Source organism: Spinacia oleracea, chromosome 1 (genome assembly GCF_020520425.1).
Source record: "Spinacia oleracea cultivar Varoflay chromosome 1, BTI_SOV_V1, whole genome shotgun sequence".
In the NCBI taxonomy this organism is placed as follows: Eukaryota; Viridiplantae; Streptophyta; class Magnoliopsida; order Caryophyllales; family Amaranthaceae; genus Spinacia; species Spinacia oleracea.
Genome location: NC_079487.1, coordinates 97,278,224 through 97,291,865, shown reverse-complemented (window position 1 = coordinate 97,291,865; position 13,642 = coordinate 97,278,224).

Below are 13,642 nucleotides of genomic sequence, written 5' to 3'. Positions count from 1 at the left end.
GGATACCATTGTTGCACCTTGAAGTTTTTAACTTTTTTTTTTAATTATTTAAAAAACACGGTTACATGAATCTCTTTAATTTTTTTAATTTTTTAATTAAGAAAAACGGTTAGATGGAGATTTTTTGTTTCCAGTAACGGTTACAAGAATATATCGTTTGATTTTTTTTCTTTAAATACAATATCAAAAAATACAAATATGTGTATTGTACTTCGTATTAGATACATATGTATAATACATGATTTATATGAAATATATAGGGGGTTTTTATTCGACGTCCTATTTCGCTAAAATCGCTCGCATATTAATGGTGAAAGTACGATAATACCCTTTGTTCCGGTGTTGTAAATATGGAAACAATGGGCTTCGAATGAAGGCCCTTTTGTATGTGTTGAAGATCTTGCTTGTTTGAATGAGTAGAGTCCGAATTCACCTGCACAAGAGCAAAGTCACTAGCCTCGGGGGTGTTTCCGAGGAAAGCCCATCCGATGCCTAAGTAAGAACGATGCTCGGATTCTAGAGAGAAGTTCTCTAGAAGAGTAGTCTTAAGACGATAAATTGGACGTACCTTGAGGTGTGAGTCTTGGCGGCCTATTTATAGTGTTTGCATAATAAATGCCCATAGGTCATTTATTGCTTTTGGGCCTTGGGCCTTGATGGATGGCTGGCTAGCCATTGATAGGTTTGATGCTGTTTGTTTAGAGCCATTGGGCCTTGGACTTAGTGGCCCAATTGAGAATCAATTGGGAGCCCAAACAACATGCCCCCCAGACCCGGTCCATTTAGAATTAAATGGGTGGGTTTCCAGCTGTCAGAAGTCCGAAAGTTCCCTCTTTTTTTTGAAAAGGGATGATTTGCATTGATGACAAGTGTTGGGAGTTGTATTGTGTCGTGGAGATCGTGGGTTGAGGAAGTTGATGCGCCCCCTTTCTTTTCTATAAATACTGGGTGCTTTGCTCCTTTCGAACTTTTTACTCTTTCTTTCAAACCCATTCTCTCTCTAAATTCCGGCGATCGCAGTTTTTAAGTTTCTTCAGATCTACGAAATTCGGCCAACTTTAGACTTCGGGAACTTGTGTTGTTCGTTTTATCGGCGAATTCCGCTTCGGAAAAAGGTAATTTGTTTCTGAATTCTCCTTTTTTCTTCGTTTTTCCTTCTACCCCTCAATCTCAACCCTAGACCGAGAATTCGCGGCCATGGCAAAGAATAGGGGCAAAAGCAAGTTCGTCGTTGGCTCCTCTAGTGAGAGGGAGAACGTGCCTTCGGGAAGGTTACCGAAAACTTCGAGGGGTCGGCCTTCGGAGAGGCCGGTGGAGAGGCGTTCGACTGGTTGGGATGCTTCCAAAGATGATGTTGTTGGCGGGTCTAGCGTGTCTGAACGCGCAACTTCTGGTAAGAAAGCTGGTTCTTCGGGTGTGCGCCGCTCTTACCCTGAGTTTCCAGTTCATTGGACTGAAGCTGATCCGCAGGGCAAGTATGCCCCGATTCTACATGAGACCACTAAGATCGATGGTCCTTTGGAAAAATCGGTCAGTGGTGACTGGTTGGTGGAGGCGAAGCTGGGGAACTACCATCGGAGGGCCGAAGAGTTATACGGAATCCAGCACGCCTTGGGGTACTGGTGCGAGCTTCCCGATCAGGAGCGTCCTCGGGTGACTCATCCGCCGAGGGGGTTCATCTCTGTGTATACTCATCATTTGGAGAACGGTCTCCGCTTTCCTTTGGATCCCTTCATTTCCGAGCTCCTGGTGTCGTACAACATCAGTTTGGCCCAACTTACCCCCAAATCTATGAGGCACATCATCGGATTTAGATGGGTGTGCGATTTTATTAACTTTCCCTGTTCTGTTGCCGTGTTTCGGGATCTGCACGATCTGTCTTTCAACCACGCTTCCAAGGGGGATGGGTATGGTTGGTGGACCATCATCAACAAAAGGTCCCGAAGAAAGGGGGAGCCGAACTACATTACGGCCTACCCTTACCTCAGCTCTGATCATAATTGGAAGACGGAGTGGTTGTTCGTTCGTGTGCCGACAGATCCGAAGCATCCACATTTTTACCGCCCTCCGAAGTGGTTTGTGACTCCTGATCCTGATATGCGAAGCGTGGCTGCTCCGGATCGGAACCATCACCACTACGTGGATCTCCTCCAGTGGGTTTTGGCTCGGGAGGACAACTACAAACTGCCGTCCAACTGGCTCCCGAACCTCAACTATATCTTGCGGGAGGACATTCTTGCTGTTGCCGGTCTCAGCAGGATTTTTGACAGGGGTAGGTGTCTTTCGGCTGGGACCGTGCTTTAGTAAGTTTGTCCTCCTCCTTTTTGTCTCGTTTTATTGACTTTGTTTTGTGCTTTGTTTCTGCAGAGTACGGCTTTAGCTGCGTTGATCCTGTGGTCTTGGGCATTTCTTTGGATCTGAAGACCATTCACGACTCGGCTCCTGATTACAAGTTCGGAAAAGAGAATCCTCGTAATCCTCGCTTGAAGGATTACGTGCTGTCTCCGTCGGGTGTCGCTCGGATATCTGAAGTTCGAGCTGATCCGTGGGATTCTGCCTCTTCTCCCGAAGCTGTTCCAGTGAAGGTCGTGCTCCCTGGTTTGAGGACAACCTCGGATCCGGTGAGTGTTTCTATATCTCGAAGTCTTTTGTTTGTCTTTCTTTTTGGTTGGCCGTCGGCTAACGTCTTGGTCCTGGACCATCTTTTTAGGGTCCTGGGACTGACGCTGTGCCGCGTGCCGTTCCTTCGGTTTCATCTCCGGCTCGGATAGATATCTCTTTATCTAGGAACCGGGTACTTCGCGGTTTTTTCTTTATCCCTTCCTTTGTCTTCTTTTGCATTTACTGACCCTTGGTCTCCTCTGTTTAGGATCAGCGCAAAAGGAAGGGTAGCACTCTTTTGAGGCCTTCCGCGCATCCGAAGAAAGCGAAGGCTTCTCAGTCCTCGGAGAAGGTATTTGCTCTGACTTGGAGCTTTTTGTAGTCCGTTCTCTCTTTTTCCGAAACTGACCTTTGAGCGTTTGCCCTGTAGGAAGCGGTTTCGGAAGTCATGCCTCCTCCCAAAAATCTCCTTCACTTCATGCCCTTGCCAGGGCAGAAGTTGAAGAGTGTGGTGGTTGCGGAACCGCCGCCCGTGGACCAACCGTTGGCTGAGGAAGATACCATCCCCTCTCCGCTGAAGCCGTCTGCTGCTTTAGGGATCGAGATCCAGGATATAACCAAGGTGATGGAGGCGATTGAAGCCGACCTTGTTCCTGGCTCGGATGTCCCTATTGTGGCCGAGCAGAAGGAGGAATCTGCTGACGTTTCTCTCGAAAGGGAGAAAAGTCCAGATAAGGAGATGGTGGATCTCACCGAAGCTCACATAGAGGTTCCCGAAGCTGAGAAGGAGGTCCCTTCTGCTGAGGAGGAGCAACCCGAACAGGGTCTGACGAGGAAGAGGCGCCACTCGACCTTGGGCTCTACTTCGACCTCGGCCCTGGATAGATTGATCCACGCTGACCCTTGCTCGGATGTTCCGCTGAAACGGATCCCCGAGGAGGTAAGGGAGGCGATGGCTCGCTATGCTAGAGCTCCGGTTTAGGGGGAGAACCCCATGGCTCACGTGGGATCTTTGGTGGGTCCCGAAGCTGCACGGGAGAATCTTCTTCGGGCCAACCCGCAGTGGAGGGTCCCTGGAGCTGAGGAGAGGAACCCAGCTATGATGGCCCAATATTATCTGAATGAGGTAAGTAAACCAAATTCTCTTTTGAGTTCCGTTTTTGGTTTGTTGTTTTCTTCTTTCCTCATCTTTTCTCATCTTTTCTTCTTTCCCAGGCTGTTTTCTGGTCCTCGTTCACTTCCGAGTGTAGCTCGGTTGAGGAGAGACAACTGAGGAGATATCAGGAGGCTTATGCTCGTGATATCCCTATCTTGGACCAGAAGGCTGGGCAGCTCTTCGCCGAGCTGGTGGAGGTCAAGCAACTGTACCTTCAGTACAGTCGTGAGGCTAGGGAGTCGGCTGAGCGGATCGGGGCCGAAGTTGGGAAGCTCACTTTCCAAGTCGAGGAGGATGCTGAAAAGATAGCTTCCTTCGACAAGGAGAGGAAAGAAATGGCCGCCAAGTTTGCGAGCGAACTTGAAGAAAAAGACAGTCTTCTCAAGGAGATGACGTCTAAATTTGAGGCGGCCATTAAGCAGAGCCAGGAAGCGGAGGCGAGGCTCCAGCGGTTTGTCAAGCATCGGGAGATTATTCAGAATCAAGCTGACAAGGTGCCCGTTCTCCAGCTGAAGATCCGAGAGAAGAATGCGGCCATTCGGAAGTTGGAGCAAGAGAGAGTTGACCTCTACACTGCTGATCAGTGTAGAGAGCAATACTGGAATGGCATCCTGGGTGCTCGGCGCATGTTTGCGAAGCACATGCCTCATTTCCCTTGGAATGAGAAGGTTCCGCTCTGGATGAGGGCCCAGGATCACTTGGTGGAGTGCCAGGCCGATCGAGACGAAGCTGAAGCTGAACGTCAAGCTGCTCTTGCAGAGGCTCGGGCCCAGAAGGCGTCTTCCGAAGGTGACACTACTGCTGGGGGTTCTTCGAAGGATGCTCCCCTAGGGGCTGCTCCTGAGACTCCCAAGAGTTAGGGATTCGGGCAGTCGTCTTCTTCAGAGTCGGTCGGTTCCAGTTGAGGACTTCCGAACATGTGCTTGCCTTTCCCCCTTTTGCCTCGGCGCTGCGTTGTACTCATTTCTTTTTGTTTTCTTTAGTACTTCGGTAGGCCGGTATTGTCTGTTGATGGCTGCCGATTTTAACTGTTTCATTTTGTTTTCAATTTTTGAGGTTTTCAATGTATTTGTACTCCCCCCAAATATTGAATAAAAAATGAATGTTTGTTACTTGGCTGCTTCTTTTCAACTTTGTACTTTCGCAATTTTAGGTCTTTGAATCCGTAGATTTTTCGAGCTCCTCTTTTCTGTAGACTTGCTAAAAACCTTTTGATCTTGCGAGCTCTTTAAATCCGTAGATCTGTTAAGAGACTTTTTAACTTTGCGAGTTCTTCAAATCCGTAGATCTGCTAAGAGACTCTTTAATTTTGCGAGTTCTTCAAATCCGTAGATCTGCTAAGAGACTCTTTAATTTTGCGAGTTCTTCAAATCCGTAGATCTGCTAAGAGACTCTTTAGTTTTGCGAGTTCTTCAAATCCGTAGATCTGCTAAGAGACTCTTTAGTTTCCAGACTCTTCAAATCCGTCGATCTGCTCAGAGGTTTGGATTGTTCTTCCGATCTCTTGTGGTTCGGAAACCTGGGCAAGAGATCGCTAGTCTGCCTCTTAGTTATGCCTTCGGAGATCCGTGGATCTGAGCCGGAGTTTTATAACTTGATTCGAGCGACTGTTTGTGGCGAACAAGTTTTATTTGGTTATCGCGAATCCGAGGATTCTGGACGATTCCCTGAAGTGTGTGATTTGGTCATTTCTTGCATTTTATCAAGGAATGGGCAAAGTCGACCTGTTTTTAGTCTCGGATTGATCAGATCCGAGGCTGCATATATATATAAGGGGACAATAAATATAGAGATAAGTTTAATGAAACACATGGTGCCAATGGCTTTCCTCTTCTCATTAAACAACTTACTTGGTCTACAGACAGAGATCATACAAAATATTTTTTGAGAACATCGGTATTCCAATGGTTCTTCAAAATTGTTCCATCTAACTGTTTCAGCATAAACGTGCCTGGCCTCTTTTCGGAATGGATGATGTATGGTCCTTCCCAAGTGGCTGAGAGTTTGCCATGGATCCGTCCTTTCTGAACCGAGGCGGCGTTTCTGAGCACTAGATCACCGACTTTTAGGGGTCTGGCGTTGACTCTTCGGTTATAATGCTTGTTGACCCTCTGCAAATAGGCTGCGTTGAGTGTCCTTGCATCGTTCCGAGCTTCGTCCAGTAGATCGAGAGCTTCAGACAGAAGTTGGTTGTTGCTTTCTCCCTGGAGCCCATCATACCTGTTGTATGCCTGGATCCTCAGGCTTTCTGTTCCGATTTCCACAGGGATTACAGCTTCGGATCCATATACAAGGTGGAACGGTGTTTGCCCGGTAGCTTCTTTCTCAGTGGTCCGAAGGGACCATAGCGTTCCGGGTAGCTCTTCTAACCACTTGTTTTTGTCATCCTCGACTCTTTTCTTGAGTGCATTGAGGATGAGTTTGTTAGCGGCTTCGGCTTGCCCGTTGCTTTGTGGGTGGCAGACTGCCGAGTAAGCTAGGTGTATGCCGAACTGTTTGCACCACTTTTGCAACGGGGTGTTGTCGAACTGTTTCCCGTGGTCGAAGACCATCAGTCTTGGTAGCCGAACCTTGTGATGATGTTCTGCCATATGAACTTGCGGACCTGAGGTTCGGTGATGGAGGAGACAGCTTCGGCTTCGATCCATTTGCTAAAATAGTCGACTCCTACAATCAACCACTTCTTCTGGTTCGTCGCTGAGGGGAAGGGACCAATGATGTCTAACCCCCACTGTGCGAATGGTAAGGGATACAGTGTTGATTGTAGGGTTTGAGCTGGTTGATGGATGGCTGGTGCGAACTTTTGGCATTTCTCGCATTTCCTTGCCATCTGCTTTGCCTCGGAAACCATAGTGGGCCACCAGTACCCAGCCCGAAGGGCTTTATGTGCCAATGTCCTGCCTCCGATGTGGTTTCCGCATATCCCGAGGTGGATTTCCCTTAGGATGTAGTCAGCGTCTGTTGGACCCACACATTTTAGCAGCGGAGCAGAGAATGATTTCCTCATGAGCTCTCCTTCGGCGCTGATGATGAACCATTTGTTGAATCTTTTCAGTTTTCTCGCCTGCAGCTTATCTTCGGGAAGTTCTCCCCTTTCTTTGTATGCAACTACTGCGTCCATCCAGCTGGGTTCGGTACGTAAACTGCATACTGTGGTGGGTAGCAAGTCAATGCTTCTCTCTTGGTGAACTTCCACGTGGACCGACCTGTTTTGGTCGATGAGTGTTGAGCTTGCGAGTTTTGACAGTGCGTCTGCTTGCGTGTTTTGTCCTCGGGGGATGAGGATGACTTCAAAGGATCTCAACTTTGACGTTAAGGATTTAATTTTTGCTAAGTAGGCTGTCATGCTGGGCCATTTGGCCTCATACTCCCCTCGGATCTGGTTGGCTACAAGCTGGGAATCAGTTTTGAGGCAAACATGCTCGGCCTCCAGGGATAAGCAAAGCTCTATTCCTGCGATTGCGGCCTCATATTCGGCCTCGTTGTTAGTTGCTTTGAAGCCGAACTTCAATGCATACTCTATGCTTTTCCCCGTCGGGGGGATTAGTACAACTCCTGCTCCTGAGCCGTTTATTGTGGAAGATCCGTCAGTGAAGACCTCCCAAGTGCTTTTCGTATCATCCAGCATTTCCTGGTATGAGCACTCGGCCAAGAAGTCTGCCAATGCTTGTGCTTTGATTGCTGTCCTCGGCTGATATTTGATGCCGAACTCTGATAGTTCGAAGGCCCAGGCAGCCAATCTTCCTGACCTCTCTATTTTGTCGAGTACTTTCTCGAGCGGTTGGTCAGTTAGTACTGTGATCTGGTGGGAGTCGAAGTATGGCCTCAGTTTTCGTGCAGCTACCACTACTGCATATGCGACTTTCTCGATGAGCGGGTACCGGGTTTCGGCCCCTGTGAGTGTTCGGCTGGTGAAGTAGATTGGCTGTTGCTTCTTTTCTTCTTCCCGAAGAAGCACTGCGCTGACGGTTCCAGGGCTAACTGCGACATATAGGTACAGGGTTTCCCCCTCCTTTGGTCTGGCCAGTGTCGGTAGTTGAGCTAGGTGGGCTCTGAGTTGCTGAAAAGCTTCTTTTTGCTCCTGTTCCCATATCAGTTCGGGATCCACTTTCCTCGGGACCCCCTTTTTCTTGACTGCCTCTGCTTCTCCTTCGGGGAGGTTCTTTGGTTTCAGTGCTTTGAAGAAGGGGGCTCCCTTGTCCGAGGCTTTTGATATGAACCTTGTTAGTGCGGCTAACCTGCCGGTTAGCCTCTGCACATCTCTCTTGGTCTTCGGCTCGGGTAAATCCAATGCCGCTTGGACTTTGTCTGGGTTCGCATCAATTCCTCTTTCGCTCACCATGAATCCGAGGAACTTCCCTGACTTCACCCCGAAGACGCATTTTTTTGGGTTCAGCTTCATGCTGTATTTCCTCAGATTTCCGAAGGTCTCTGCCAAGTCTTTGACATGGTCTTCCTCCTTGATGCTTTTTACGATGGAGTCATCCACGTAGACCTCCACATTCCTCCCTTTCTGGTCGGCGAAGACGTGGTCAACTAACCTCTGGTAGGTGGCTCCGGCATTTTTCAAGCCGAAAGGCATCATTTTGTAGTTGAACACTCCTGCGCTTGTGATGAACGTTGTCTTTGCCCTGTCATCGGGGTGCATGAATACTTGGTGGTAGCCTGAAAAGGCATCCATGAAGCTGAGCAGTGCATGGCCGCTGGTGGAGTCAACCAATTGATCTATCCTTGGCAGGGGATAGCAGTCTTTGGGGCAGGCTCGGTTCAGATCTGTGAAATCTACGCACATTCGCCATGAGCCGTTCGCTTTTTTTACCATCACCACGTTGGCCAGCCACTTCGGATACATGCATGGTTCGATGAATCCGGCCTCTTGCAACTTTTTTACCTCCTCGGCGATGGCTTTGTTTTTCTCCGAGGAGTAATTTCTCTTTTTTTGCTTGATTGGCCGAGCTTCAGCGTTGACGTCCAGCTTGTGACAAATCAGCTTCGGATTTATCCCTGGCATATCTGCTGCTGACCATGCAAAGATGTCTTTGTGATCCCTGAGTAGTCGGATCAAATCGATTCGGAGCCCCGAGCTTAGGCCCTTGCCTATTCGGACGCTCCTGTCTGAATTATCTTCGAGGAAGATATCCTCCATTTCTTGATCTGGCTCAGGAGACAGGGTTTCGGGGCGAGCATCAACTTCTGCGGGAGATAGGCTGCTCGTGCTTGCTCTTCTCCTTTTTGCCTCGCTTTCCTCTCCCGTGGCTCCTTTTTCTTCCTCGGGGCCGTCCCCTAGTTTGGGCTTTCGGACAGCAGTGTGGCAGGTTCTTCTCGCCACTTCTTGATCACCTCTGATTCGTTCGGCGAATCCTGCATCCGAGACGTATATCATCAGCTGATGGTATGTGGAGGGGACTGCTTGCATCTTGTGAATCATGGTTCTTCCCATGATTACGTTGTATACGGAGTCGCAGTCCATCACCAGAAATTCGTCCCGAAGGGTTTTTGCTGCTTGGCCTTCACCCACCGTGACTGGCAGGGTGATCTTTCCTCGAGGGATAGCTGCGGATCCGTTGAATCCGATCAGAGGATAACTGACTTTCGTCAGTGCTTCCTCTGGTTCTTCGAGGATCAGCTGCTCGAAGCAGTTTCTGAAGATGATATTGACGGCACTTCCTCCGTCGACTAACACTCGATGTACGTTGTGGTTATTGAGGTCCATGGAAATGACTAGAGGATCGTCATGTTTGTACTGGACTCCGAAGAAATCATCAGCAGTGAAGGTCATGTTTGGGGGGTGTGGCTGGTTGTCTCCCACCGCGCTAAAGTTGACCCGATGGGAGAGGGCTCTTAGGTGTTTCTTGCTGGCTTGGCCAGACTTCTGTCCCCCGAACACCACTAGGATGTCATTCTTCTTGTGCCCTGTTGCTTCGTAGACCCTCTTCTGGGGTTGCTCGTGTTGTTTGCCACTTGCGGCCTTTTCTTTTTCCTCCCTTCGGTCTAACAAGTACTGTTTCAGGTAGCCTCGGCGAACGAGGTCCTCAATGTTGTCTTTCAGCGAGTTGCATTCTTCGGTGTGGTGACCGAAGTCATCATGAAACTCGCACCATTTGTTCTTGTTTCTCCGAGCTGGGTTGGACTTGAGCTTCCCAGGTAGTTTCCACTTTTCATCATTTCTGTTGAGGCTAAAGATCTCTTTTCGGGGCAGAGCTAGTGGAGTGTAGTTAGTGTATTTGGGTTGAAGTTCACCCCTTCTCCCGTCTTTCTTCGGGCTCATCTCTCTAGCTCCTACTTTCTCTTTCCCTTTCCTTGAGCTGCCCTCGGGCTTGCTCTGGGTATTCTTTGTGTCTCTCGGATCCGACGATCCTTTCAGTCTTGCAGCGGCCTTGTTGAACTCTTCAGTTCTGATGAACGCATCAGCCATTTGGAGCACGTCAGCTATTCTGGAGGGGTTCTTCATTGAGAGTTCGTCACGGAACTTCCCCTCCTGGAGCGCGTGCTTCAAGGCGAAGATGGCCACGTCTGGCTGCAAGTTTGGTATGTTTGTTGATTCCTTCATGAATCTGGCCATGAATTCTCTTAGACTTTCGTCTCTTTCTTGTTGGATTGAGGTCAGTTCTGCTGTGGTTCGCTCGGGGCGATTGTTGCTCACGAACTGTGTGCAGAATCTCTTTTTCAGCTTTTTCCAGCTCTTGATCGATCCCTTCGGCAGCGATCTAAACCACTCTCCCGCCACTCCAGTTAGCGTGGTTGGGAAATATTTACACCAACATGCTTCGGAGTAGGGACTCAGGAACATTTGCTGCTCGTAGGAGATGACATGATCCCTCGGATCTGTGATTCCGCTGTAGGTTAGGTGTGCTGGCAGCCTTACCTTTGGTATTTCTTCCATGATTAGCTCGTCCGAGAAAGGGGATGACGTGGGAGTCATGATTCTTTTCCCGAGTCTAGCCCTGATGCCTTCGTTTGCCGAGGTTCTGTGATTAGAACGTTCGGGCGTACGATGGGGGCTAGGGGTTCGATCATGCCTCCTGTCTCTTCTTCTCTCTCGGCTACTGACCTCGGGTCGTTCGCCAGATCTGCTTGGCTCGCCTACCCCGAGTCTCGTGTGGATCGAAGGTCTTAACCTTGAGTGGACCGAGGGCCTCAACCTGCTGAGCACCGAGCTTCGGATCCGAGTGTTACGAGTAGTCGATTCGCTTTGGAGAGCTGTTGGAGTAGGCGATGGTCTTGTAAACCAATCTGGCTGTTGTTGTGCCCTTTTTTGGGTGTCCCACGTGCTTTCCATCCATCTCGACGTCAAGTGTGTTCCTGTCAAGGGGAGGAGCTCTCTTTCGGGTCTGGACACTTCTACATTGGGCTGTTCGTTCAGCCTTCGCCTGGTCCTCCTTTCTTCTCTGCGGTCGTTTGCCAATCCTTGCTGCTTCTCATTGAAGAGGAAGTTTTGCATGATGGTCATGGCCGCAGTGAGCTCTTCCCTAGTTGGAATCGGAGGTCCTGCGTTTGTGGCGGTCGTAGCTCTGCTTGGCTGTGACCTCGCCATCGATTGAGGGTGCTCCTCTTGGTCAGATTCTGAATCTGACCGCACCATCATATCGTCATCATTGTTGTTAATAGCATCATTTACCATTTTCGCGAAAAGAGGTGATTGATGTCTTTCAAAGGCTTTGAAGTGTTCTTCCCCACAGACGGCGCCAAATTGTTCCGGTGTTGTAAATATGGAAACAATGGGCTTCGAATGAAGGCCCTTTTGTATGTGTTGAAGATCTTGCTTGTTTGAATGAGTAGAGTCCGAATTCACCTGCACAAGAGCAAAGTCGCTAGCCTCGGGGGTGTTTCCGAGGAAAGCCCCTCCGATGCCTAAGTAAGAACGATGCTCGGATTCTAGAGAGAAGTTCTCTAGAAGAGTAGTCTTAAGGCGATAAATTGGACGTACCTTGAGGTGTGAGCCTTGGCGGCCTATTTATAGTGTTTGCATAATAAATGCCCATAGGTCATTTATTGCTTTTGGGCCTTGGGCCTTGATGGATGGCTGGCTAGCCATTGGTAGGTTTGATGCTGTTTGTTTAGAGCCATTGGGCCTTGGACTTAGTGGCCCAATTGAGAATCAATTGGGAGCCCAAACACCCTTTATAACAAATCAAACCCCTCCCCCTCCCCCTCCCCCTTCACGTTAACAGCACCTAAAACTTTGTTTGTTCCTGGCTAAATCACCTAAGCTAATTTTGACAATTAATTCATAATTATAAAAAATTCTGTAAATATCCAGATGCTTTTGAGAAAAAACACTAGAACCTTGAAGGAATGAACCCAGAAAAACCTTCAAACGTGCAAACCCCCCACAACTAAAAAAGCACGGCCTTTTGAGAATGCAACAATTCAAATTACTGGGAAATCGCATAGGATTGATTAACAAACAGCAAGTTCTCCTTCAAAAAAAAACAAACACCAAGTTCAAATTAAGAATTACAAAAATTAACTTGAATAAATTGGATTAAAAAAAAGGACTCACTTTATTGAAGAATTAGAATCTTGAATGAAAGCTTGATAAGAGATGGAAGGGAGTTCATTGATGTAATCTGGCTTGAAAGAAACAGAGGAAGAAGAAGAAGCCATGATTTTTTTTTTAACACTGCCGCCCGTGTTTAGCGGCAGTGACCATGGACACTCCGTCCCTGTTTGGCGGCCACCACCATGTCCAGACCGCTCAAGATCCGCGGCATGGCCATGGTGGTGGTCGCCAAACATGGGCGGCATGTCCATGGTCACTACCGCCAAATATGGGCGGCACCCCTTCCCATTCGGGAATTGATAAATCCAAGGAAGAATTTCACTTCTTCCAAGGAAATCAACTTTAAAAAAATGTGGATTTCCTTGGAAGAAGTATAATTTTCCTTGGATTTATCACTTCCCTTCCCATTCCCCTGTTTTCGATCATTTGTTCCCCCTCCCCTGTTATTTCCTTTAATTTTTATTTTTTGATTTTATTATTTTCCGTTAATGTTTGTAAGTTTAATTAATTTTCAGACATGTTGTGTTATTATTATTATTATTTTTATTATTGTTATTTTATAATAACACTTATTATTATTATTATTATTATTATTATTATTATTGTTATTGTTATTATTAATTTTATAATTATTGTTATTTTTATTGTTATTATTACTGTTATTATTGTTGTTGTTTTAATACTATTATTATGGGGTATAATTTTATAAGGGCACAATCGTCCTTTCATGTAAAATACGCGGGCGTTTTTTAGCGGACGAGGACGTCAAATAGCGATACACAACCTCTATTTTCAGAAAACTAAAATACTAAAAATATGTATTGTACTTTGAATTAGACCTACTAAATACATATTTAAATACCTTGTTTGTTTTTGTAACATACGAGAGTTGTACAATATGCGTACTATAACCTTTTATTTTCAAAAAACATAAATAATGAATATAATACTATAATATGTATTAGATACATATCCAAATACATTTTTTCTCTTTTTAAAAATAGGAGATTTATACGAAATATTTACGACCTTTTTATTTTCTGAATGCATTTTTTTTCTTGCTTTAAAAGATCTTAATATGGAAGTTCTAATATTAATTACCATTATTATAATAAATATTTTTAATTTTAAAAAATGGGAAGGTCATAATACCCTAATATTGTGGGCATAACCCAACTAAAAAATTGAAAAATATGAAGGTCATAATACCCTGAAATATGTGTAAATGTTTAACCCTCAAATTTTGGGCATACTCAATCAAAAAATTGTGCCATATTAATTCAACGCTCAGATTGTGCAGGGGTGTGCATGGTGCTCTTGGTGCACCTGTCCCAAAACGCACATAAATAACAATAAAACGCAACAAAAATAAAAACCGCAAA